The sequence below is a fragment of the Eptatretus burgeri genome, chromosome 2, assembly GCF_056783735.1.
Source record: "Eptatretus burgeri isolate ZD-2024b chromosome 2, Ebu_testis_v1, whole genome shotgun sequence".
Taxonomy (NCBI): Eukaryota; Metazoa; Chordata; class Myxini; order Myxiniformes; family Myxinidae; genus Eptatretus; species Eptatretus burgeri.
The window spans coordinates 36,099,978-36,124,659 of record NC_140962.1 but is presented as its reverse complement, the minus strand read 5'-3'; the positions used below and the strand labels follow the sequence as shown (position 1 = coordinate 36,124,659).

The 24,682-nt window shown below is 42.8% G+C and overlaps 1 protein-coding gene across 5 annotated transcripts in view; it reads left to right on the top strand.

The window, feature by feature from the left end:
* The window catches only part of LOC147031804 (phospholipase D1-like), a 204,162-nt gene that overhangs the window by 49,110 nt on the left and 130,370 nt on the right, over positions 1 to 24,682 (top strand). The window contains exon 1 of one of the 5 annotated variants that reach the window (XM_085867739.1): positions 133 to 157. The exons of the other annotated variants lie outside the window; for them this stretch is intronic. The gene's annotated coding sequence lies outside the window, so the exon portion shown is untranslated. Of the gene's footprint in view, positions 1 to 132; positions 158 to 24,682 lie in introns of those variants that run through there. 5 annotated transcript variants of the gene reach the window in all.

Sequence of the window (24,682 nt, the reverse complement as noted above, 5' to 3'; positions counted from 1 at the left end):
CATTACAGCGTGGAGGTATGCACTCTACCGAGTGTCCTAGTTTCATTATATTTTCATTTATGGATGTTGTCCGATAATTCTGTGATTTTTTTTTTTCCATTTTACCAGCTTCGACGTCCATCGGCACAAAATTTCAGCTTTCTCCGTCACCCGGAAGGTACCGATCTTTAATATCAGTCAATGAGTCAATCAGTCAATCAGTCAGTGAATCGGTGTTGAGAAAGAGATTATATATATATATATATATATATATATATATATATATATATATATATATATATATATATATATATATATATATATGTGATATCATGGGATTATTAAAATGAATAGGCCAATGCTTACATTCATGGGGTGGCGTGATTTGTGGTAGCAACTTTTGTTTAATATAATAATAATAATAGAACAAGAAGCGAATACTTCGATATCGCGCGGCTGGGGGCAGTAAAAGTCGAGGTTAAGAATGATGAAACAATTTTGCAGTTATTAAATTTAAATGTGAACACGGTGAATTAGCATGCATGATGGGAAGAGTTGTGACGTTGGACAAATTTCTATTTATCGCCCTCAGATCAAAGGGACGTACGCGGCCATAAGTGTGACAGAAGATGTGACGGAAGACACAGGACAGAATAGCCAATTATATAACAGCGCGATGTCGCCTCGCTGTAATAACAAGCCAGTAGGCGGCGATGGGTCGCTGAGCATGGAAACTATAAGATATAGAGCAAAATGGATGTCATGTTGCGGATAGGGAGTCACTTTAAGATTATGCATATCAAATCTCATCCAGTTCCATCGACTGATAACTACTCGGTATCCATTTGAATGAAAAGTACCGAAAATGCGGTTTGAAATTGGAAATCCCCAACGTTCGAGGGGGTGCTGTGGGTGAACAAAGTTCTAAATCGAAAATACGGCTTGATCATTTGTGCACAATGTATTCCAGATGATTAGTGTGAATTTTCATGACCATCCGACCATAACCCGAGGAGGAGGAGCATTCGGCACGAAGGCACCTCCAGCTCTCGCATATAATTGATTTTTGCACTAATTGACCTTTGACCCCTGACCTAAGCGAAATCGGTCAATATGTCCTGAGGCAAAGTTGTAGTACTCATTGAGCACCATGAACCTGCAAAGTTTCATTCGTATCGATGCACTCACCTGGTCGCTCGGGGCCTTCAATTTCCGCCAATTTTCGCGCATACCCTAATTGTAGGGGGCGCTGCAGGTAAAGTATTCCATGTATCACAAAAACCAGGATATATTTGATAGAGCATCACCTGTAGATCATTTGTGCCAAATTTCATAACCCTACATGGGATAATGGCTTTCGGAATTGATTTCGCGTGAACGGTACCGATTTTGAACGTTTTTCGGTTGTTGCTAGGGAACCAAAGCATCTCTAGCAACCATCACAATTTCCAACGCACTAGGTCATAAGATGTACCTACCACCTGAGTTTGGTGAAAATCTGCCCACGTTTACTACCAATTATGCTGATGACAAACGAACAAACATCCAAACAAACAGACAGAATTGCTGACAATAAGGGTCACCTATTTCGGCGACCCAATATAATACGAGTTCCCTTGCAAAGAACTTCACGAAAGGAGGAGGCCATGAGACCCATCAACGCTTGTGCTGTTCTTACCAACCTATGGTTGTTTGTCTGTGCTCTATCCTTTTTAAATGATGAGCATCAAGCAAGGAAGCAGCACATACCTGACTGTGCAAAGTGCCATTGGATGTTAACACAATGCGGTGCTCATCCAGCTCATGGCTTGTCCCTCAAAGATACTCATTAATTTTGTGCATATAAAAAAAAAAATCTTCTCTTCTGAGAGATTTGTCCCCGATAATGGCAGAGTTATCCCGTCTGTAAGGACGGCTTCTTATCTCGTCTCTCAGTTGCCCACCCACATTGACTTAAGTGAGCTTAAGAATGGCGAAGCATCATTGACACTCAATGATTGGCTCATCTCATCAGTAGTGTTGAAGGGAGGATAACTTGGGAAAACTAGTATGTTGATTGCAATGCCATTTATAGGGCATGGACACGGTGCTTTCAGACTGGACAGTTCATAATTTTACGAGTGATTTGCAAGGTTTACAATCCTCTCGAAAGGTTGGTATCTTGTCAACCTTTGCCAGAAGGAGCTCTGCTTTCAAGAAAGAGGAATTGCTCCCTGCTCTATCCTCTAGATAGTCAGCATATTAAGTGTGGAAGCACTACGTAACATTTCTAAAGTCTTTGGTATGACTCGGCCATGGTCAAAATCAAACTGCTGACTACCTCATGAGTCAGAAAAGATGCTCCAGCCACAATGCCACTTCTTCTTTGTGCCTTAGTCCCAACAGTTATGAGTCAGCCACTCTGGTCCATCTTCTCCATACCCTTCTGTCGTCCCCATCTTCAGACAGTAACCACGATGCCACTGAGTTTGGTCTAATTCCGAAACCATAATGCCCTTATAGTTGTATTTGAGTTTATCATTTAATATTGTACAAGAATGCCAGTTCTGAGGTGTGCCCCTCTTCTAACTTGCATGTATGGTTGGTTGAAGATTTAATACTGAAATATAGAGGCTGTTTTTAAGGTTTGACTGCAGAGCGCAGTGTTATTAGGTTAGACTGGCAGGATAGCTTTGAGGCAGCTCATGAAACTCTGAGGTGTCTATCTTGGGTTGGAATGTCCACCCGGCTATATACTGTCATCCTGGTGTTCTGTATGCAAGATCGGACATCAATGTGTGTGACGTTAAGAAAGATGCCACGTTTTCTTTCGTGAATATCAAGCGAGCTATTGCCAGCAACGTGGCCAAGTTATAAATTACTGCTCTAACTTATGGTGGGCACTGCATCAGCGGCACCGCTGCACCCCTGCCAGAACTGATGGGGACTCGCAGCCACGTGTGTTATACGAACTACGACACCGATTAATTATTAGGTCGTGAAAGACTAAGTTGTCGTGCATACTTTAATTGGATGGAGTAGTTGGAAATGTTGTGGTGGGGGACGATAGCTTGGGTGTTTGGACCAGTGCCTAATTAAATTGGAGATGGTTGGGCGAGAAGGGGTGGGGGGGGACGGCAAAATTTCCAACATATGTAATAAATACATTGCCCTCTAACATTATCGAAGCTTTGCGGAAAGATTCAGCTTGACAAAAATCAATCGGCGTGAAAGTGCAACTTGCACTGCTGTTAATGCCGGAAACAATCCTGCGAACATCATTGAGCAGCGCAATCGCCCTACCTGCACCTGCTGCTTTCATAGCCAGGGAGGACTGACAGTCCATTGGTGGTGGACTACTGATGCTTCTCACACCAGCAGATCCCACTATTGAGGCAATTATCGAACACAAAGAGCAAGCCAGAAAGAGCAAGCTCATCATCAAGTTCAGCGGCAAGAGAGCAAGCGATGAAATCGTACGCAAGTGTACTGTTTGAAGAGGACGACCAATACAAGGTGTGGCTCAGTCCAGTGTAGGATGTGTGGAGAGATGGTTCCTCAGCATGGGATGTCCAGCGCTTTCAGAAAGTATTCACACCCTTTGACTTTTGCCACATTTTGTTGTGTTTCAGGTTGAATTTAAAAATGGATTAAATTTTTTAAAAAAATTGTCACTGATCCACACAAAATACCTCATAATAACAAAGTGAGAATGGGTTTTCAGAAAATTTTACGAATTGATGAAACATGAAAAGCTGAAATGTCTTGTATCAAAAGTATTCAACCCCCTGAGTCAATACTTTGCAGAAGTGCCGTTGGTGGTGATTTACAGCATCGAGTCTTCTTGGGTACGTCTGTATCGGCTTTGCACATCTGGATTTGGGGATTTTCCCCCATTCTTCGTTGCAGATTTTCTCAGGTTCTGTCAAGTTGGATGGGGATCGTCGGTCAACAACAATCTTCAATTATTGTCCTGAAACCATTCCAGTGTTGCTTTGGCTGTATGCTTGTGGTCATTGTCCTGTTGGAACGTAAATCTTCGCCGCAGACTAAAGTCTTTTTCACTCTGAAGCAGGTTCTTCTCAAGGATTTGCCTGTATTTGCCTCCATTCATTGTTCCCTCTATCTTTACAGGTCTGCCAGCCCTTGTTGCTGAAAATAATCCCCATAGCATGATGCTGCCACCACCGTGCTTCACGGTCGGGATGGTGTTAGATGGGTGATGAGCTGTGCTCGGTTTCCACCAGACATAGTACTTTATATTCAGGCCAAAGAGTTCAATTTTTATCTCATCAGACCACAGAATCTTTTGCCTCATGCTCTGAGAGTCTTTCATGTACCTTTTTGCAGACTCTGGGCGTGCTGTCACGAGCCCTTTTCTCAGGAGTGCCTTCCGTCTGGCCACTCTTCCATAAAGCCGAGATTTGTGAAACGCTGCAGAGACTGTTATCCTTCCGGCAGGCTCTCCTGTCTCAGACAAGGAACTCTGTAGTTCTATCAGAGTGGGCGTTGGGTTCTTCGTCACTTCTCTGACCAAGGTCCTTCTTGCCCGGTTGCTCAGTTTGGTCGGACGGCCGACTCGAGGAAGGGAATGGGTAGTTCTGTATTCTTTCCATTTCCTAATGATGGAGCTCACTCTGCTCCGGGGAACTTTCAACACTCCAGAAATTGTTTTATCCCCTTCCCCAGATGTATGCTTCATCACAATTCAATCTCGGAGTTCTCTGGACAGTTCCTTGGACTTCGCAGTAGAGTTTTTTTTTTTTTCCTCTGACGTACACTGTCAACTGTGGGACCTTGTATAGAATGGTGTTTCTCAATCATCGTCCAATCAATTGAATTGGCCACAGGTGGACTTCAATCAAGTTGTCGAGACATCTCATGGACGATCAAAGGAAATTGGATGCACCTGAGCTCAATTTGGAGTGTCATAGGAAAGGGGTTGAACACTTATTGACGCAAGACATTTCAGCTTTTCATGTCTAATTTATTTTGTAAACATTTCTGAAAACACGTTTTCACTTTGTCATGATGGGGTATTTTGTGTCGATCGATCGAGACAAAAAAATTTCAATATAATCCATTTTAAATTCAGGCTGTAACGCAACAAAACGTGACAAAAGTTGAGGGGTGTGAATACTTTCTGTAAGTACTGTATATCTGTCAACAAGTGTGAACCTAACAAGAACGCATGATACCAGTATCCATGTCTTTCCATCGTTCATATGATTTTCCTTGGCCCCCTTCAGGGGGTCTCGTGGCCAGAAATATCAGCAAAACATGTGTATGCATGCGTGCGTGTCCTTGGTTGTTATCTCCATATGTGGATTTCAGAAGGTGGAACGGAGCCCTCCCAGGTGTGTGTGTGTGTATGTGTGTGTATGTGCGTGTCTTCATTTTTGTGTCGAGTCGTATACTGTTTTGCTGTAGGCTCAGGTGGAACTGGCTCCTTTTATGGGTTGCACATGTTGTTTTGTTTTATGCGTTAATTGTACGACAACTGACGAGGAATGGAAAAGGCCAAAACATGGAAACGTGCTGTTGAGGCAGGAACCGCAGAAGTCTGGTTTTTACCTTTAGTAATCGGTGGTACACTTCAGATAAAAACTGTTTCCAAGTCAAACAAACCTCACATATGTTTCACTGCAGAAATTCTCACTGTACTGCGGTCGATAAACCTGTCATACTTTTCAAACTGGTTGATTTAAATTGTGCTTGTGTACAAGTTAATTCTGGAAATTGGTGATTCTTTTTCATTTTTCCTCTTTAAACCAAGAAAGTAAATTTTGATTCTCAAAATACAAATTTTCAGTGCTGTATTTATTATTATATAATTTATACACAAACGATTTCCTGAGCAGGTGGCTTGAAAAAGCATTCTTCGTGCTCGTGGTCGCACGTAAAGTGAAACTTACACCTTTGTTGAGGCAATTCTGGAAGTTGGCAAAGTAAAGCCATTGAGAGGAAATGTTTACTACAACAACAGGATTATTGCACAATTATAATGAATTGCTTAAAATACCACCTGGAATCATGCTTCCAGTCGGCAGGTATTACTCATTGGACCTGTGTTCGGTGGGCACGTCTGACTCAGGCGTTTTGCATTATAAACGAGAGAAACGCCCGCTCCCTTCGAGAGCATTGGTAGGTAGTCTCCCCCTCCTCCCCCCCATTCGTGGGGGAGGGGAGGGGGTTGCCCTGGGTACTACCAACACGTATGCAAAATTTGGTCGAGATCAGGCCAGCCCTGTGTTTATTTCTATGATTTTCAGATGTACATACAGAGAATTGCTTTATCTATCTATAATTCCAGCTGCGTGTGCGTGCGTGCGTGCGTGCGTGCGTGCGTGTATCTGTGACCGCTGTTTCTCGACAACCACTGGTTCGATCTAATTGAAACTTGCCAGGTATATTGCTGGGGACCTGAGTATGTGCCTTTTCAAGGTTTGATATTAATCGGACGAGTGGTTCCCAAGTTATGGCCATTTATTCACCAAACCAATGACAAGACACGTTGCTGCGTAGGCGTGGCCGATGGGGAAAGGGAGCCATTTAGTTACCGTGGCGTAGGAGTGGCAATGGTCAATGGCAGCGAATGTCTTGGCAAGCAAAGACAGGGAGGTAAACTTGATTTTAATTTGGATTTTAATTAACTCTGTGTGTGTAAGTATCACAGCAGTTGTTACTTCAATGAAAGCGATAATTCGTGGAATGCATGTGAACATTCCGTACGGGCATGCACCACTTCCGGATAGTGATGACTTCTTGTATTCTAATAATGTCTCGATTTCTTATGCGCATTTATAGATAAACACAATGGCCCAATCCAGTCGTCGTTTACGAGAGCGAAGGAACGGCTTGTGTGGTTGTTGTTTCTGGCACGTGGTTTGAAAGTTGTTTTTTTTTGCACGTACGGCAACGCACGTACCAGTCTAATAAAGTCGGATGAACATGTAAGCTGGATTTGAGAGAGACGTGGGATTTTGTGAAGGCTGTCAGCATTAATTGCATTAGAATATTGGAGTTATCCTCCATTGATTTTGATTGATTGGAGTTAACTTCCCTTGATTTTGATTGATTGGAGATATCCTCCCTTGATTTTGATTGGAGATATCCTCCCTTGATTTTGATTGGAGATATCCTCCCTTGATTTTGATTTTAGATATCCTCCATTGATTTTGATTGATTGGAGTTAACTTCCCTTGATTTTGATTGATTGGAGATATCCTCCCTTGATTTTGATTGGAGATATCCTCCCTTGATTTTGATTGGAGATATCCTCCCTTGATTTTGATTGGAGATATCCTCCCTTGATTTTGATTGGAGATATCCTCCCTTGATTTTGATTGGAGATATCCTCCCTTGATTTTGATTGGAGATATCCTCCCTTGATTTTGATTGGAGATATCCTCCCTTGATTTTGATTGGAGATATCCTCCCTTGATTTTGATTGGAGATATCCTCCCTTGATTTTGATTTTAGATATCCTCCATTGATTTTAATTGATTGGAGTTAACTTCCCTTGATTTTGATTGATTGGAGTTAACCTCCCTTGATTTTGATTGATTGGAGTTAACCTCCCTTGATTTTGATTGATTGGAGTTAACCTCCCTTGATTTTGATTGATTGGAGATATCCTCCTTTAATTTTGATTGGAGATATCCTCCCTTGATTTTGATTGGAGATATCCTCCGTTGATTTTGATTGATTGGAGTTAACTTCCCTTGATTTTGATTGATTGGAGTTAACCTTCCTTGATTTTGATTGATTGGAGATATCCTCCTTTAATTTTGATTGGAGATATCCTCCCTTGATTTTGATTGGAGATATCCTCCCTTGATTTTGATTTTAGATATCCTCCGTTGATTTTGATTGATTGGAGTTAACTTCCCTTGATTTTGATTGATTGGAGTTAACCTCCTTTAATTTTGATTGGAGATATCCTCCCTTGATTTTGATTGGAGATATCCTCCCTTGATTTTGATTTTAGATATCCTCCATTGATTTTGATTGATTGGAGTTAACTTCCCTTGATTTTGATTGATTGGAGTTAACCTCCCTTGATTTTGATTGATTGGAGATATCCTCCTTTAATTTTGATTGGAGATATCCTCCCTTGATTTTGATTGGGAAGTCGATTGCAAAGGCTGCATTGTATTTTTTGATGAAGAAGCGACTTCATGAACATCTATGCACTTTGATTTCAGATTTTCCGATCACCTTGTGGGCTCTTTATTTTTATTATTATTTTTTTTTGCTTCACATTACAGTGTCAAAAGGTGTTGGGAATAGGTGATGAAATTATTCTTTTAAAGTTTTATTTCTTGTTTTTTTTTTTCTCAAAATAGAAGCACTCACTCGCTTTGGTAGCAGCCTAGTGGGGGAGTAGGGGGGGTAGTGGGGGAAGTGGAGCAAATGTATTTTGTACTGTGGCTTATAATCCCCCTGTCTGCAGCAGGGGTCAGTAAACCACTTGCTATGTGGCATGTGTCCAGGCGAAAATCAAAAATCGTTCCACCCCCCTCACCTCGCAGATTTTTTTTTGTGCCCATGACCTGACCGTGGGTACGACCAACACGTCTGCAAGTGCTAGTGGAGATCGACCCAGCACTGTTTTATTCCATGATTTTCAGACGTACATACATGCACACATCCAGAGAATTGCCTTATTTAATATAGTACGAGCAGAATGTATCTTTTTGACGTTTATAAAAACAGCCCTTTTTGATAAAAAAAAAAAAATTGACATCTGCATTGTTAAGTTTTGTCTGCTAGATACATGCAAGCCAATTATTCTGTCGGCTTAATGTTCCCAAGCTATTCTGTTCCAGCTGTGTGAGATTCGAGTTTTCTGGTAGCCTGTTGGGAAATGTTTTTGTCCAATCTGGAGACGCCGAATCGATAGGATTCAAAACATTGATACGTATGGAGAAAAAATTCCCTTGTGCAAGGTCTTTTTGTGTGAAGTTGATCACACGTGAAATGCATGACGTGAACAAGTCATTCAAAATAAATTTGATCAATTGAATTTTTACCTTTTATATTGGCTTTTCCCCATTGGTCATTAAAACTATCGATAGGTATGCATATTTTTTTAAGGAAATAATTATTTTACAAACTGTGTAATATGCTCTGCAATGGGGGTACTGAAGTGATAGTGGTGATTTCAAGTGGAATTCAGTGTTTACATTCAGTTTCCTCCAATTATATTTCTACAGTTTGTATATGAGCATTCTGCTTGTAAAAGCATGTACAGTCGTTACAGCTTGAGGCGTCAAAAAATTTCCCCATTTCTATGTGGATATGTGTACATGTATGTATGTACTTGTGGGCTGGCAGGATTGTGGAGAGGTATGCACACACTCGTCTGAACTATCTGCTCTGGGTTCAAAACTCATCCCAGCTATAAACTGTCATCCTGGTGGTGTGCGTGCGTGCGTGTGTGTGTGTGTGTGTGTGTGTGTGTGTGTGTGTGTGTGTGTGTGTGTGCGTGCGCCATCCCTCATTTGAACATTAAGCTGAGAGCCCCATCAACTAACATTTAATTAATGGATGTTAACTATCCCATGGTGTCTTTGGTGAAGAGTAGATGAGTTATCCCCAGCACCCTGAACAAATTCTAAATTTCTGCCGAAATCATCTTTAGTTGAACGTCAGGCCAACCGGTTCATGAAAGACTTGGGTCAAAAGCTTTTACCCGCTGATCCCACAAGAAGGTAGAAGTATTTGGGCCTTTTGTCGTTGTAGTAGCAGTAGTAGTTTATGCTTTGTTATTGAGACAGGCATTGTGTGCTTCCACATTCGAGGTGCACTGAACAAATTGCATTTGCAAGGAAATTTGAGGAGCCTTATTCTCAGACGAGCAAATACCACCTGTCGCTTCACTGATTGGAATACTCAGGGAGAGGGGTTCGGGGAGAGAGAGAGGAGGGGGTGGGGGAGAAACAGGAGAGGGAGGGTGAGTGAGGGGAGAGTGAGGGGTGGAGGAGGGAGGGGAGAGAGGTAAGGATGGGGAGCGAGGAAGGGTAGAGGAGGGAGGGGAGAGTGAGGAGAGGAGGGTGAGGGGAAGCGAAGGAAATGTGAGGGGAGGGAAGGCAGCGTCAGGGGAGGGTAAGGAAAGGCAGCGTGAGGAGAGTAAGGGAAGGCAGCGTCAGGGGAGGGTAAGGGAAGGCAGCATGAGGAGAGTACAGGAAGGCAGCGGTGGAAAGCAAGGGGGTAAGGGAACCGTCCAACTCAGTACTCAAGCAAGCATTCAAATGAAACATTTGATAAGGAACAGCTGGCTGGGTCATACTAAACACCATCCAGAGATGAACAGAGATGTCCAGAGTATTGAACAATGTGTGTATTGGACAAATGAACACCTTTTCTATCAGTGGAAACTGCTGTGAAACTCAAATCCGCAGCTTAAAATTTGAAATTCAGTTCAGCTGAAAGTATACTAGAGCTTATCACATTTCAGCTGTAATGCTTATAAACGTCCAGAGAGTTTTATGGGGATGGAGGGGGAGGGGTTTGGGAAGAGGAAAGCATGAGGTGATGGAAAGGGAAGTCAGACGTGCGGTGGAGCGTTAATTACGATTCATACCATCCATCCATTGGGACCAGACTCCATGCAGAGCGTTGATGCTGCCTAAGCAGTCTCCTTGGCTATTGGGCACAATCCTGGACGGGTGGCCACTCCGACACAAGATACCAGCAAGCTGGCACTCATTTTGCCGACCTAAGAAGGATGACAGGTAGAATCAAACCCACCTGGTATTAATTCAACAGTTGAATGGGATTTGAACTCAGGATTCATACCGCATTAAATATGTAACGATTTTGGGGATTTGACCCTGGTTCATGCCCCAGGGGGTGGGGACGTTGGGTCATGGTGATGAAAACGGGGAAAAAATTTTTTTTTAACTCAAAATGTAATATTGAGTCATTCCTAGTGGAACGTTTTGCCATCTTTCAACTCTGCTTTCGGTGGAAAGCAAGGGGGATTTGGGATGGTGCACCATCGACTTCGTTCTAGTTATTAGCCATTATTCCCTCCACCACCGAAGGTCGACGGAAGTTATATATTCACCCCGGTTTGTCTGTCTGTTTGGGACTTGGCAAAAAAATTAATTTTGCGAAGTATGTTGGTCTGTAGTGTTTGTCTGTCTGTCTGTTTGTCTGTCACATGATTTTTTGGCTACAGTTTGCAAGCAATCGTTCTGAAATTTTTTGAGTTTGTAGGTGACCGGCCAATGACAGCAACGCTTAATTTTGGTGAAGATCCAAATCCGGATCTCAGAATTTTAAGTGATTCTTCACCATTGAGAGATTGGGCCAAAGACGATATCGAGCACATCTCAAAAGGTTATGGATGGATTCACACGAAACTTGGTGGACAGGTTGGGAGTGCTACTCGGAAGAATTGATTCCATTCTGGTGAAGATCCGAATCGAGATCTGGATAAGATAATTATTTAATTTTTGACATTCTTCACCATTGAGAGATAGGGCAAAAAACGATATTACATGATATCTCAAAAAGTTGTGGATGGATGTGGATAAAACTTTGTGGACAGGTTGGGTGTGCGAAAAGGACTAATTGGTCAATTTTGGTGAAGATCCAAATCCGGATCAAGATACGATAATTTTTTTTTAAGTGATTCTTCACCATTGAGACATGGGGCCAAAAACTGTGCATCGCACGATATCTCTAAAAGTTGTGAACGACTTGTAAGAAAACGAGATATAAGAGTTGGCTCGGTGACGAGGACAAGCCGACTCGATTTTGGTTAAAGTCTGGAATCAGATCTGACCTATAAGTGGCACACAAAATTTAACCTGTTCAGCCTGGAGAAGGTACGTGCTCGACCGAGTACCGTTCCATTTCACCAAGTGTCACTCTGAGTGGTTTTTCATTTGTTTGTTTGTTTGTGAGCAGGATATCTCAAAAGGTTTGAGATTAAGTCACTTCAACCTCTGTCGTGTGACTCCTAGCCCCCTCCCCATGGGGGTTTTCTGCCTTGGTTAAACTCTGCTAAGGTGTATAAATTGCTTGTAGTGGCGTTCCATGGTGCACACATACCAAAGGAAGAAATTATTACAACTACAAACTATTCAGTCAATTCTGTCCAATGTATGATTACCTTTTAAAACAGTTACTGGTGTTTAAACCTTTTGAAACAGTTACTGGTGTTTAACACTAAAATGAAAGAAATTTGGAGGAATCCTGATGTCCTTGAGGCTTCCTATGCTTATCGCATCCTCCACGGATTGATGGACCCAGGCCATCTCAACTCGCTGGGCCTCAAGGTAGCAGGGTCAGGCGTAGATCAGGGCAGGAATTGAGAACTTAGCCATGATAGCAGCGGAAAATGGCCGATCTTTTCAAGAGATCCCATGCTACATTTAACGTCCACTCGGAACAGCCAGCACATGGAACAGCTGAGTTAAAATCTCCAAAGGCTGGCGTGTTCTTCGCAACAGCAGAATGACCTGAGAGGCCCAAGCACCAGAATGACCTGAGAAGCCCAAGCACCAGAATGACCTGAGAGGCCCAAGCACCATAATCGCAGGCCATCGTCGGGCGAGGAATAAAACCCAGATTGGACAGTTCGAAGGCATGAATGCTGGCTTTGAGCTATCTTGTCAACCCCTGAATAACATTCAAGATGGAATATTGTTACGTGGAAGGGGGGAGGAGGGGGGGGTCATCAAGAGCTAGACTTTTGTAAGTGTAGTCCGTGTGTTTTGCGTAGATGAGATTGCCATGTAACAGGGTTCTGTCAGAGTAAGTTGTTTGTTACCTCTGATGCTGAGGAGGCAGTGTACGTCTTTTATAGACTGAGTAGACAGATTAATTATGTATATGTAAAACCTCTTGTAGGTGGGGCAAGGTGACGACTTCCCATCGCAGAGGCACATCGGCTGATTACGATCTCTCTGGCCAGTGTGTGCCAACCATGACGGCACAATAGGCTGTAGAGCCCAGAAGAAAAGATGTACACTTATTTTCATAGGGGCCTCCCCATGGGTGGCACTCAAGAGGCAGACTCCACCCAGGAGGAAGAGGAGAACTCCAGTCGAACCTGGAGAGGCTACCGTGGAGTCCACGAGAGAAGCCAAGGAGAGCCTCGTGAGAGAACTCAGTCGAGATTATCAAGTGACCGAAGAGTCAACCAGGAGAGGCTGGCGAGTCCACGAGCAGAGAACTGTGTGCACTCCTCCAAGCGATGGCTCCGAGAGCCCAGCGGAGAGTCCACCAGGAGAGAACAGAGAGGCTTGTGTGGAAAGGTGGACGGAGACCTCACTTGAAGGAGAAGCTTCGTGTGGAATCGACCCAAGCTGGGGGAGGAAGAAGATGGAGGGCAGACCAGGAAGCCTCGTTCTAAAATGAACAAAGGAGACCATGTGGCTAAGTTGAAGGCCTACTCATCGCTGGCCCTGTTTGTGGCCTTTTTACTTTGTCTTGGCGCCATTGTTACTGGCTCCCATCATGCACCTGGTCTCTAAAACTGGCTGCCTTTTGTTGAACTGCGTCCATCCTGTGCATCAGCGAAAAGGGAAATCCTGCCTGCATTGTTACCCTCGCTGAAGGAGAGGTTATTGCGTTTGGGTATGTTTGTTTGTTTGTTTGTTTGTTTGCACAGAACTTTCTCGTGTTTTTCTCTGCAACCTCTCGTCCGATTGAGACAACATTTTCACCATAAGTGCGACTACTCATGTGGAATACTTTAATCATAATTATAACGTCATCGGTCACATGGTGTGGCAGCCATGTTGGAAAAATGGAAAAAAATTTGGACCTCTGTATCTCTGAAAGTGCATCAAGGAAAAAGTTGAAACTTTGCACACGGCAAGTACTACTGAAGCGGAATAAGCCTGATGTCTTGTTGACATCATAGGTGCCTTCGTTATGACATCATGATTGCACATGTGGAACGCTACATCTTACCAGTATGAAATGTTTGAGGGTCATCTGGGGATAAAATGGTCCACAGAAAAAAAATTGATGTCATCGGTCACGTGATTTGGTAGCCATATTGTTTAAAAAAAAAAAAAAAACCTTCAAAAATCATCTTCTCTGAAAGGTCAGGAACAGATTGAGGCGAAACATTACACATATGACCGCCTATGCATGAGGGACAAAACGTTCTCACACATGATGTCACAGGTCACATGGTTTGACAGCCATATTGGATTAACCCAAAAACCCCTAAAAAATCTTCTTCTCCAGAATGGCTGGACAGATCGAGAGGAAACTTCACACAAATGTTCCCCAAGACATGGATGGGTGTACAAGTTTTTAAAGGAATAATTTAAAGTTCACATGGTTTGGCAGCCATATTGGATTGAAGAAAAGTATTAAATAACGTTTTGTCTGGAACTGCTGAATCAATCAGCATGAACCTTCACATTTATGATCCAGTGGTGATGAGGAATGCCAGGTTTAAATTTCAACTTGATGGGGCACGTCGTCTGGCAGCTAGGATTATTTAATTTTTTGATATTTGTTTTTCGTGTTTAAAAATAAAATGTTTTTTTTAAATAAGGCTCACTTGGCTGTGTTTGGATGGGTTGGAGGATAGAGGAGTAGCAGCTGAAATGCAAATCCTATCCAGCTTCCTCCTGATGACTTCATCTTTGCTTTTTGCTTGTTTGGGTTCCTTTTCATTACTCCATTGCAGGACTTTACCCATTTGGTCTTCCATTTGATTTGAATCAAATCCCATTCTGAATTCAATTCAATTATGAATAATCAAAAAAAACCCGTCATGGGCCAGTGTCAGGTATCCGAGCAAAGAGGGGTTGCATCAAAGCAGGACGTCTTTGTACCCGGCCATCACCGCCAGCAGTTATAAGTTGGCACTTCTAATTGCGTCTCTCATTACCCTCGCCAAAGGATTTGGAGAGGGTATTGCATTTGGGTCCGTTTGTTTGTCTGTCTGTTTGTCCGCACAGAACTTTTGTTTTTCTCCGCATCCGCTTGTCGGATTGAGACAAAATTTTCACCGTTGGTGCGACAACTCAGATAGAATGTTTTGATGATAATTATGATGTCATAGGTCACATGGTGTGGCAGCCATCTCAGAAAAACGGAAAAAAAACTTTGGACGTCTGTATCTCTTAAACCGCACCAAGAAAAAAATTTCAATGGCACGTGGCAAGTTCTCCTCATGGGGAATAAGGGTGATTTTTTTTTCATCTGTGCCTTAGTTGTGACGTCATAATTGCATGTGTAGAACGCGACATCCGATCAGTATGAAAATTTTTGAGGGTCAACCCGGGATAAAACGGTCCACAAAAATCTTTTCATGACGTCATCGGTCACGTGATTCGGCAGCCATATTGTTTTCTAAAAAAAAAAAAAACCTTCAAAAATCATCTTTGAAATGGCTGTACCGGTCATCACTGCCAGCAGTTTATATAGTGGCAGTTATAATTATGTCTCTTATTAATTACGTAACGCACCAGTACACAAACACCACACAAAACAAGTCTGGGCGAGGGTTTGCCATCTCTCATCGCTCTTTTTTTTTTGTTTGTTTTGTGTTCTAAAAGTGTGATCTGTGGTGCCTCGTGGGTTATGTTTTGCGGTTTATTTCTCATTCATTGTAAATAAGTTTTTGAAGCCTGCTGTTGGCTGTATGGTTAGGTTGGCTTGCTTAAGATCTTAAGGTCTTGAGTTCAAGGCCCTGTAAATCCAGTGAATGAACACTCGCCCTGCCATCCTTCTGAGGTCAGCAAAGTGAGTCGCATCATGCTGGTAACTGGTGGCATTGCACGAGTGGCACAGCTGCGCTCCCAGAAAATGATGCAGCCAAGCAGCCAGACGCTGCGTATCAATATATCGAAATAAGCTTTTGTATTCCACTCTCATTTTTGTTTCTCTTTCCTAAGTTTGGCTTGTTCCATTTATCATAGCGTCTTGTTGACCCTCCTTCCTGTGCTTTTCAATATATAAACAAATCCTTCAAAAGGTAAGAAAGTAAGACTGAACGCGGTGCATTGAAATAGACCGTTTCGGTTCATCCGTCCGGCCTCGGTGTCGATGGGCATGAACACGACAATATGTCAATATATACCCCTGGTGAACGGCTGATTGACAAGTACTGATTTGTTTGAGGCTGTATGAAACTATTACTATGTTTGTGATTATAACAATCTTAGCCTTGGCAATTATAGGAATCCCTTTCAATATTAATTAAAACGATTTTTCTAATTGCTTTGAATTTTTTTTAGCAGTACTGTATGATATCACATGAGGAGTCCTTTTTTTTTTCGAATATTTTAGGAATCTGGAGATGATGGCGGGTTACACGAGAGATCGTTTATCATGTGAGATTCTTGAAATTGTTGTGATTTGCAAACTTTTTTTTTTGATTTTGATTTTTTTTTTTTCTCATTCACTTGAGGAATAGTCTTCACGGTAATTTTGTTTTTCATCGACTTGGAATAAGTGTTGCCAGTAATATCGAGGTTGCTTGAAGCGAAGTTGTGTGAATTGCTTACGACAACACATGTTTATAAAGAATTGTTTCAAACAGGAGAAAAATGACCCTCTGGCTTTTACGTTATTTATAATTGCCCCAGCTGCCTCCTCTCTCGATCTGCTTGTGTCGACAACAGCCAGGAAGGCGTGCGGCAATGTCATCCTGTTGGGATCCGTGCAGCATTAGCGAGTGTGGCGCACAGTTTCTGGTTCCACAGCAGTGGATCTGCATCTCTTTGATAAATTGCTGTGATTAAACAATCTTGACTTTTGTTTGCCACACGGTGGATCGAAGCCTCTTGTCTGGTCCCTATGCATCTTATTTTAGTGTTTTGGGGATGCTTTTAAAGCTTTGATAACAGCTGAAGATTGTCTGGAGGTGTAGTGTAAAATTGCGGAGGCAATTGTGTTCTTGAGCGAGGAGTGGATTGGGGGAGCGGGTGGGATGTGAGTCGGGGAGGTTAAAACCTCTGTCGTAGTTGCAAAAGCAATAAATAGCCTGTGCCTCCACAATAAGCACGATAGACAGAGAAAATTTTTCAGACAACGAATGCAACATTGCTGACACGTCTTTAGCCTCGTGCATAATCCACCAAAACATTGATTCCACAATAGAATATCTTGCTCTATGACCATCAGAACAGCTCTGTGATGCTCCATCCCACAGGAGATCGCATCATAAGATTCAGAGATGGATTACAGACTCGGAGGGAAGAGGGAAGTGTGTGGGAGGGAGAGGGGATGATTTTTTTTTTTTTTCCAAGATGTTAATGTCCATTGTCTTTGACTGCAAACCAAGAGTGCTTGCAATTTACCCGGGGACCTTGGGCTCAATGAGCACATTATGCAGTTTTTCTGAATTCTTTCTTGGTTTGAATGTGAGCTCATTTAAAGAACACCTGCTAGCAGTCCTGCAAGACATATTTTTTAACGTAGGTGAGTTCAGTTTCTCGGAGAGATTATTTATTCAGTCCTGTAAGGCACATCTTTAACAAAGGCTAGTTCAGTTTCTGGACTGGCAGGATGGCCTAGATCCTTGACTACCTAAAGGTACGCAACCCAGCCTCTCGGCTGTCTCGCCTGGGTTCGAATCATGACTCAACTATAAACTGTCATCCCGGTTTTTCACAGGCAGGAAGGTTCATCGATGTGTGTGCCATCCCTCAGATGTATGATAAACTGCGCGTCTCGTATGCCGGCATTTTTGGGTGGACGTTAAAGATCCCACGGTGTCCTTCATGAAGAGCATGCAAGCTATCGCCAACACCTTGAACAAATTCCAAATCCTGCCCTAACGACCACTGTTGGGAAAGCAATAGCAAACAATCCAGTGTAACCCTTGCTCAGGAAGCTGCTTCGGCAGCATCAGCACTGTGTGAAGAGTGTGGTACAATGGAGATGGAGGGAAGGAGAGAGGTATAATGTGAGTGACAAAGTGTGTGAGAGACCGAGACCAAGACCGAGACCGACCCAGAACACCCAAAAGACCACGCAGACCCAAAATACCCATAACACCCTGATGACCCAAAAGACCCTGAGGACCCATAACACCCCAAGGACCCTGAAGATCCAAACGACCAATATGACCCACAAGACCCTTTAAGACCCCTTTTACCTTTAAGACCCTGAAGGTCCCTTTTACCTTTAAGACCTTTTAACACTTTAGACACCTTTAGATCCCTTCACCCTTGAGACTTTCATACCCTTTTGACCACAAGAACCTTTAGACCTTCACACTGCTTAGCTCCCTTTAGAACCCTAAGACATTAGACAACACAATTTAGACCCCTTCCACCCTTCAAACAGATTAGACAGCTTAGAGTCTTAGACCCTTGACCATTTGGACCTTTCGATCACTTGGACATATATATATATATATATATATATATATATATATATATATATATATATATATATATATATATATATATATATATATATATATATATATATATATATATATATTACACCCTTTTGATCTTTGCCTCCTTTAGACCCCTTGACCCTTTGGACCCATTCACATTTGGATACTTTACACCCCTTGAGACCCTTCTAGACTTTTTGTGACATTTAAGACCCCTTAGATTCCTGAAGACCTTTACACAACTTCGAGCCCTTGACCCTTAGACCTTTTATTCCATTAGACCCTGTTTGGACTCAAGACTCCTTTTACCCCATGAACTCCTTTGACCCTTTACACCTGTAACTACTGTTGAAACGTACCCTTTAGACCCTTGAGACCCTCTTAGACCATTTGGATTCATTGACCTCAGAGACTGCTTAGAACCCATTGAGCCTTTAGACCCTTTATACCTTTTAGACATTTAAGACCCTTTAGAACCCTGAGACCACATATACCCTGTTAGACCTTTTAGTACCCAAAGACCTTTCAGAACCCGAAGACCCAATAGACCACTTTAGACCCTGTTAGATCCTTTTGACCTGAAACTACTGTTGGTACTTGCTCTTCAGACCTTTAGACCGCTTTGACATTTTAGATCCTTTGAAGCTTTTAAAACTTTTTAACCACTTAGATCCCTTGCCCCTTTAGACCCCTTGACGTGTTAGACCCATTTAGACTACTTCGATCCCTTCGACCTTTGAGACCCATGAAGACCTTTTAGGTCCCTTTCGACCTTAACTACTGTTGGAAAATACCCTTTAGATCTTTATGCTCCTTAAGAGGGGGGGGGGGACAAAAAATGTACATAATGTTTAAAAATATAATTTTGCCGAGTAGAGCGAGGGGAACATTTTTTGCGGATGTTTCTTTTTATCATAAATTCTAAGAACTATTGTAAATCTCGAAAAATAACGCTCTGATACACTTGAAAAGAAAAGAAGAAAAGAAGAAAAAAAAAAATTTGCTCAAAACTCAATATTTATTTTAATTATTTCCCAATTGACTGAAAAGTCGCCGAGATGGTATAAGTATCGGTTGAAAAAAATGGGAAGAAAATTAGTATTTTTTGACAAAAAATGCCTTTTTAGTGAAAATGTCCATTTAGACTCCCTCACGGCTCTATCCTTACTCTAATTCACCATCTGATTTCATTTTTTTGGAATCACAAAGATGGTTTTAGTTTCGGTTGCAGCAAAAAGTGAGAAAATCGGACGATTATTGGCGTTTTCAGACAAAAATGAATTCTAATAGCCATTTTAAATGTATCTGGTCAGATGCGATGCGGGGTGGAGGGAGTGGTGAGGGGGGAAAAGAGGAGAGAGGGGAGGTAGAAGAGCGAGGATAGGAGGAGTAGTGAGAGGAAGGAGGGAGTGAAACAGTGAGTGTAGGGTTCCCTGCTCGGGAATTAGTTGTGACTCCATTTTGAATGTGTCTGGTCATTCGCGATGTGGGGAGAGGGAGGGAGGGGGAATAGTAAGGAGGGCGAGGAGATGAGGGAGTGGGAGTAGAAGAGTGAGGGTAGGGTTCCCTGTGATGGAAAACTCAAGTCTCGGATCGAACTGCAGTCCAATTCTATTTTTTTCAATTTCCCTGGGTGTAAATAAAATGGTTTATTTCAGGCGAGTTCAATCTTTTTCCAATTGTATGATTAAACAATACTTCAAAAAACTTTATACGTCGTGAGTTGAAGATGTGGACGGACGATGAAATCCAATATTTATTAATAACGTTTGGTTTTAAGGAATTTTGATTTGGAAAGTGAAGTGTATTCGATGTAAGTCGGTCAGGACAGGTTCTCCCCCCTCTCGAGTCTAGTCAATGAAGTCAATCCTCCCAAGTCAATCAAATCAAGACAGAAGTCAGTCACTCCACACCCTCTTCCACCCCTCACCCCTACGTCCCTTCTCTCCCCTGTGCACGATCCTCTCCCCCTCCCCCCTCTTGTGAGTGAAGCATCAGATATGAAGAGGCGCGATCCAAATGTCTTGCATGTCAAGACTCGTGGATTTCCCACGGGTGCCCCACTCATTTATATTATAAAGCGGGAGTGTCTGTCCATCCGTCCGTCTCTGAACGACTCGCTCAGTTTTGGGGCGAGCCCCGTCAAACCTTCTGTGGAATGTTTTAGAGCAGGGGTCTCTTACCTGCGGCCCGCGGGCCACATGCGGCCCCTTAGACGGATTTATGCGGCCCGCGGTGCCATATTAAGTTTACATTATAATGCGGCCCGCGATACTGCCAATTTGTCAGGGTCAATGATCAAAGCGTTCTGTAATTTTTATTATGATTTTGATTCATATTAGACACATGTGTTTTTAACACGATTATTCATTTATCATATTCATTGGCAAGAAAAATATATTCAGCACTAATGTTTGTTTAAATTTCCGCATATTAATTGTATATTTTTTTTCGGAATTTAGCGTCCTCTTTTTGGGTGCGGCTTTCCGCCCCTCACCACTTTGGTTTTGTGGCCCTCCGCCCAAAAAGGTTGGAGCCCCCTGTTTTAGAGTCTCGGCGGATGTCCTAACGTGGGTGGGAGGTTTCATAAATCCCTCAACACAATTATGATTTTGACTTTTGATCCCAACACAGCTGCTCCCGATCCGGATGTAAACACAATCACGGGTTTGACAGAAACATTCTCTGGTTTGATAATATATCAACACAATTGTTATTTTGAGTTTCCACCCGAACGACCCTGCTTTTATCCACTCTAAAGTTGCTGGGAGGTTTCGTAACTTTCCCAATACAATTATGATTTTAATTTTCCATCCGTACGAAGTGTTTTGGATCCGCCCTTTCTCATTGGCGGATTTGTCTGTATTGGGTGTCACGTGAGAACGGCGTCTATATTTGTTGACCTCACGAGTGTTTGTATGTTGTTATATTGATGGTTTAGTATTAATATGTGACTGGAATGATGCTGTTTGGAATGAAAATATAGAGAGATCAAGTTTAAAGCAGAATGAAGAAATTGTGTGAGGGTTTCCAACCATGACATTCGTGGATTCAGCATTTGTAGATTCACCATTTTGACATCATAGCAATATTACCCACCTTCCGTCTGTTGGGGTCAGCTGCAGTAAGTTTTCTTTTTCTTTTTTTTAACCAAAGTCCTCCACGAACTGGCTGTCCATGCTGGATTTTCAACTGAAGGTGTCACAGTAATGTGGAATTTATTGGTGCAAACTTATTTTCTTTGTTTGAGATGCAGGCCTCCTCCTGTACATAGCTTGGGTACCTTGCTGGTTTGTGTATAAATGTATACAGGATGTTTCAAAAGAATTACAGTGCAGTAGAAATTTAACAAAACTTTTGAAAAAAAACAAAGAAATCCTTTGGAGTAAAGTGTTGATTGTTAAGGACAATAAAGACATGGTGGGTATCTCACTTGAGCGGGTCACTGATACTTGCAAGTAAGCTAGCAGACATTTTAATCGTAAAATGTTTTCTAAAATTTCTGTTTAAATGAAAAGTTGTTCTATTATCTTCGACACAATGTTAAGTCAGTTGTATGTCATTCTGATGTCAAATTAAAAAGTCACAACAAAATAAAAAATATCTCTTCCTTCCTGTTTCACCATATATATATATATATATATATATATATGAATATGAATATATTCCGAACCCCCATGTCATTTTCAGGTCAGAAGAGTACTTTCTGGTACATGTAAACATGTGCACACGCACATTTATTTATTTTTCAATTTAGACGTACAATACTCTTGACTGCCGTGTTGGTACTGCCGAAGCAGTTTGAATACGAATAGTTACGAATTTGGGAATTTGATTGCACACAACATACAGGTTCCTTTAGTCAGCTATGTCGATAAGTGCTTGTTCCCTAGATAGCTCACCTTTCATTGTTTAAATGTTCAGAAATTGATTAGATGTGCTGCGGATCAATTTAATAGTTAGGGAACGAACAATGGAGACATCTCTCCCCCTCTTCTGCGAAGAGCAAGAACCACCCTGCCGTCCCGTGACTCATGATGTCAACAACTCCCTCCCACCCGTGGCTGAGCGGGTGATGGAGCACGAGGGCATGAGTCACGCCGGGATCGCGGGAAGGGCGGGAGAAGGATAAGAGGAGATCTTTTTCTTTTGTTCGTGAGCACAGTTGGAAGGGCAGAGTTGGAGTAGTAAGCTTTTTGCTTCGGCAGAGAGTAGTCGTTCAGCAGACCGTCGGGTCCTGCTTGGTTTGCGTTAGGGTTGAGGCCTTCGGAAGCTTTTTGCTTCGGCTGGCTCAGTGAGCTTCGGCTGAGGACTGACTCGGGAGGAGGCTTTTTGGAGGCTCTTTGCTTTGACGGTTCCGTGAGCTTCGGCTTCTGCTTGGCTCGGGAGAGCTTTTTGCTTCAAGCTGCCCTGTTTGGAGGGAAGTTAAGCCAGTCGCTCGGCTCGAGCTGCGAGTGGTGGCTTCTTATTCTTGGTTCATGGAGCTCTTTGTTCTCCATTTTGGTTCCCGGCTTGGTGCGACTCATCGACCTCTTCGTGGAGGTGGTTCGACGGGGAAGCGACGCATCGACGGGAAGGATAGGCACTTTGTCTCACCAGCACGTGTTGAGAAGCGTGGGAGGTGGTTCCTCGGAGAAGCGATGCATCGACGGTAAGGATCGGCGCCTCGTCTCACCGGCACGTGTTGAGAAGCGCGGGAGGATTCGCAGGAGCTCGGGAAGGATCGCGGCTCGACGATTGGATCCAGCTCGCTCTCGCTCGAGCCCAGGTCTGAACAACTTGAAGACCACACGAGGTGGAGAGGTTCGACATAGGCTCTAGGTTTCAGCTCACCTGTCCTCCGAGCTTGAGCTTGTTATTAAAGGCCTCTGCCACCATTTCTTGGGTGTGTGTGTGTGCGTACGTGTGTCCGTGGGCCCGTCTAATAAGTAGGAACTGCTGTTAAGTGCAAGTGACTGTGCATAATAAGTAGACGGTTGTAGTTCTTTTGTCATGCTTTTGTTGCTTGTATAATTGTATACGTGTTTTTCCTTGTTGAATTGCATACGTGCTTTATTATAATAAATGTCCTTGTGTGAATGTAAACCTGTTCGTTGCGTCCATTCTCTCATTGAACTGCCCCATCTTGCACTCGGAATATAGTTGGTTTTTAAATAGCCGATAAATAGAATCGGGTCCGGCGAGGTCTGGTGATAATACCCGCTCGGTTATCCCAGAACGGAACGGACCGCTTAAGCGGTTCGTGTCCAAGCAGGCCTTCGCCGAGATACGATCCCTAGGTAGGTTACCCACACGGGTTCTTAGGTATATCGATATTCGGCGATTGACCCTATTTCGCGCGGTTAGAATACGGACTGGGCCGTGGTGGGATTAAAAACCCACCCGTGACTGGTTTCTGGCGTTGTTCCAGAAAGTCACGACTGGATTGTCCGTTCAGTGGGCGAAGCGACCGCTATTGGTAGACGTGGTCGTTCGCACGCCGACAGGCGGGAATTCTATAACAAAATATATATATATACACACAGACTCGGTGGCGTAATGATTAAAGCGTCCACTCTGAGTCTGGAAGGTCGGTGGTTCAAATCCTGGCCGAATTATTCCAAAGACTTCTTTTAAATGGTACGTGCTGCTTCTTTGCTTGAAGCTCAGCATTTAAACGGGAAGGACATGCACAAATAATGCTGGGAAGGCAATGGCAAACCACCCAGGAGAACTCTTGGCAAGAAGCTGCTTCGGCAGTACCAACACGGCAGTCAAGAGTATTGTACGTCTAAATTGAAAAATAAATAAATGTGCGTGTGCACATATGTGTACATGTACCAGAAAGTACTCTTCTGACCTGAAAATGACATGGGGGTTAGAGAGTTTAATTCATATAAGGGTGTCCATAAAGTGTGAGTACAACTTTCAACTTTTAGAACTTTTGAGGAAAACATGACAAACAAATTCTCAATTGTGCATGAAAGCATCATTCATAGTTTTATTTTATTTTTTTTTTTCTTCTAACACAATACAGTTCAAAGTTTTTGGCTTCAACATAACTGCCATCTTTGGTAATACATCGTTCAATCCGATTTTCCAACTTGTAAACAATCTCCAGTTGCTGCTGAGTCATTTCATGAACTGCATTTGCGATCGAAGCCCTACGTTCATCCAACGAATGTGATTTTGATGAGTAAACAATAGTTTTACACATCCTATAAAATGTATCCCAGCTTGTTTTATATAACCCCATGAAATGTAGTCCAATGGGGACCGGCCAGGCGAACGAGGTGGTCAAGCAATTGGGTCCATATTCACTGATCCACTTGTCTGGGAAGGACTCGTTGAAGAACTGTCGCACGTACGAAGCAGAGTGGCAGCGAGCGTCGTCTTTTCTGGTACAAG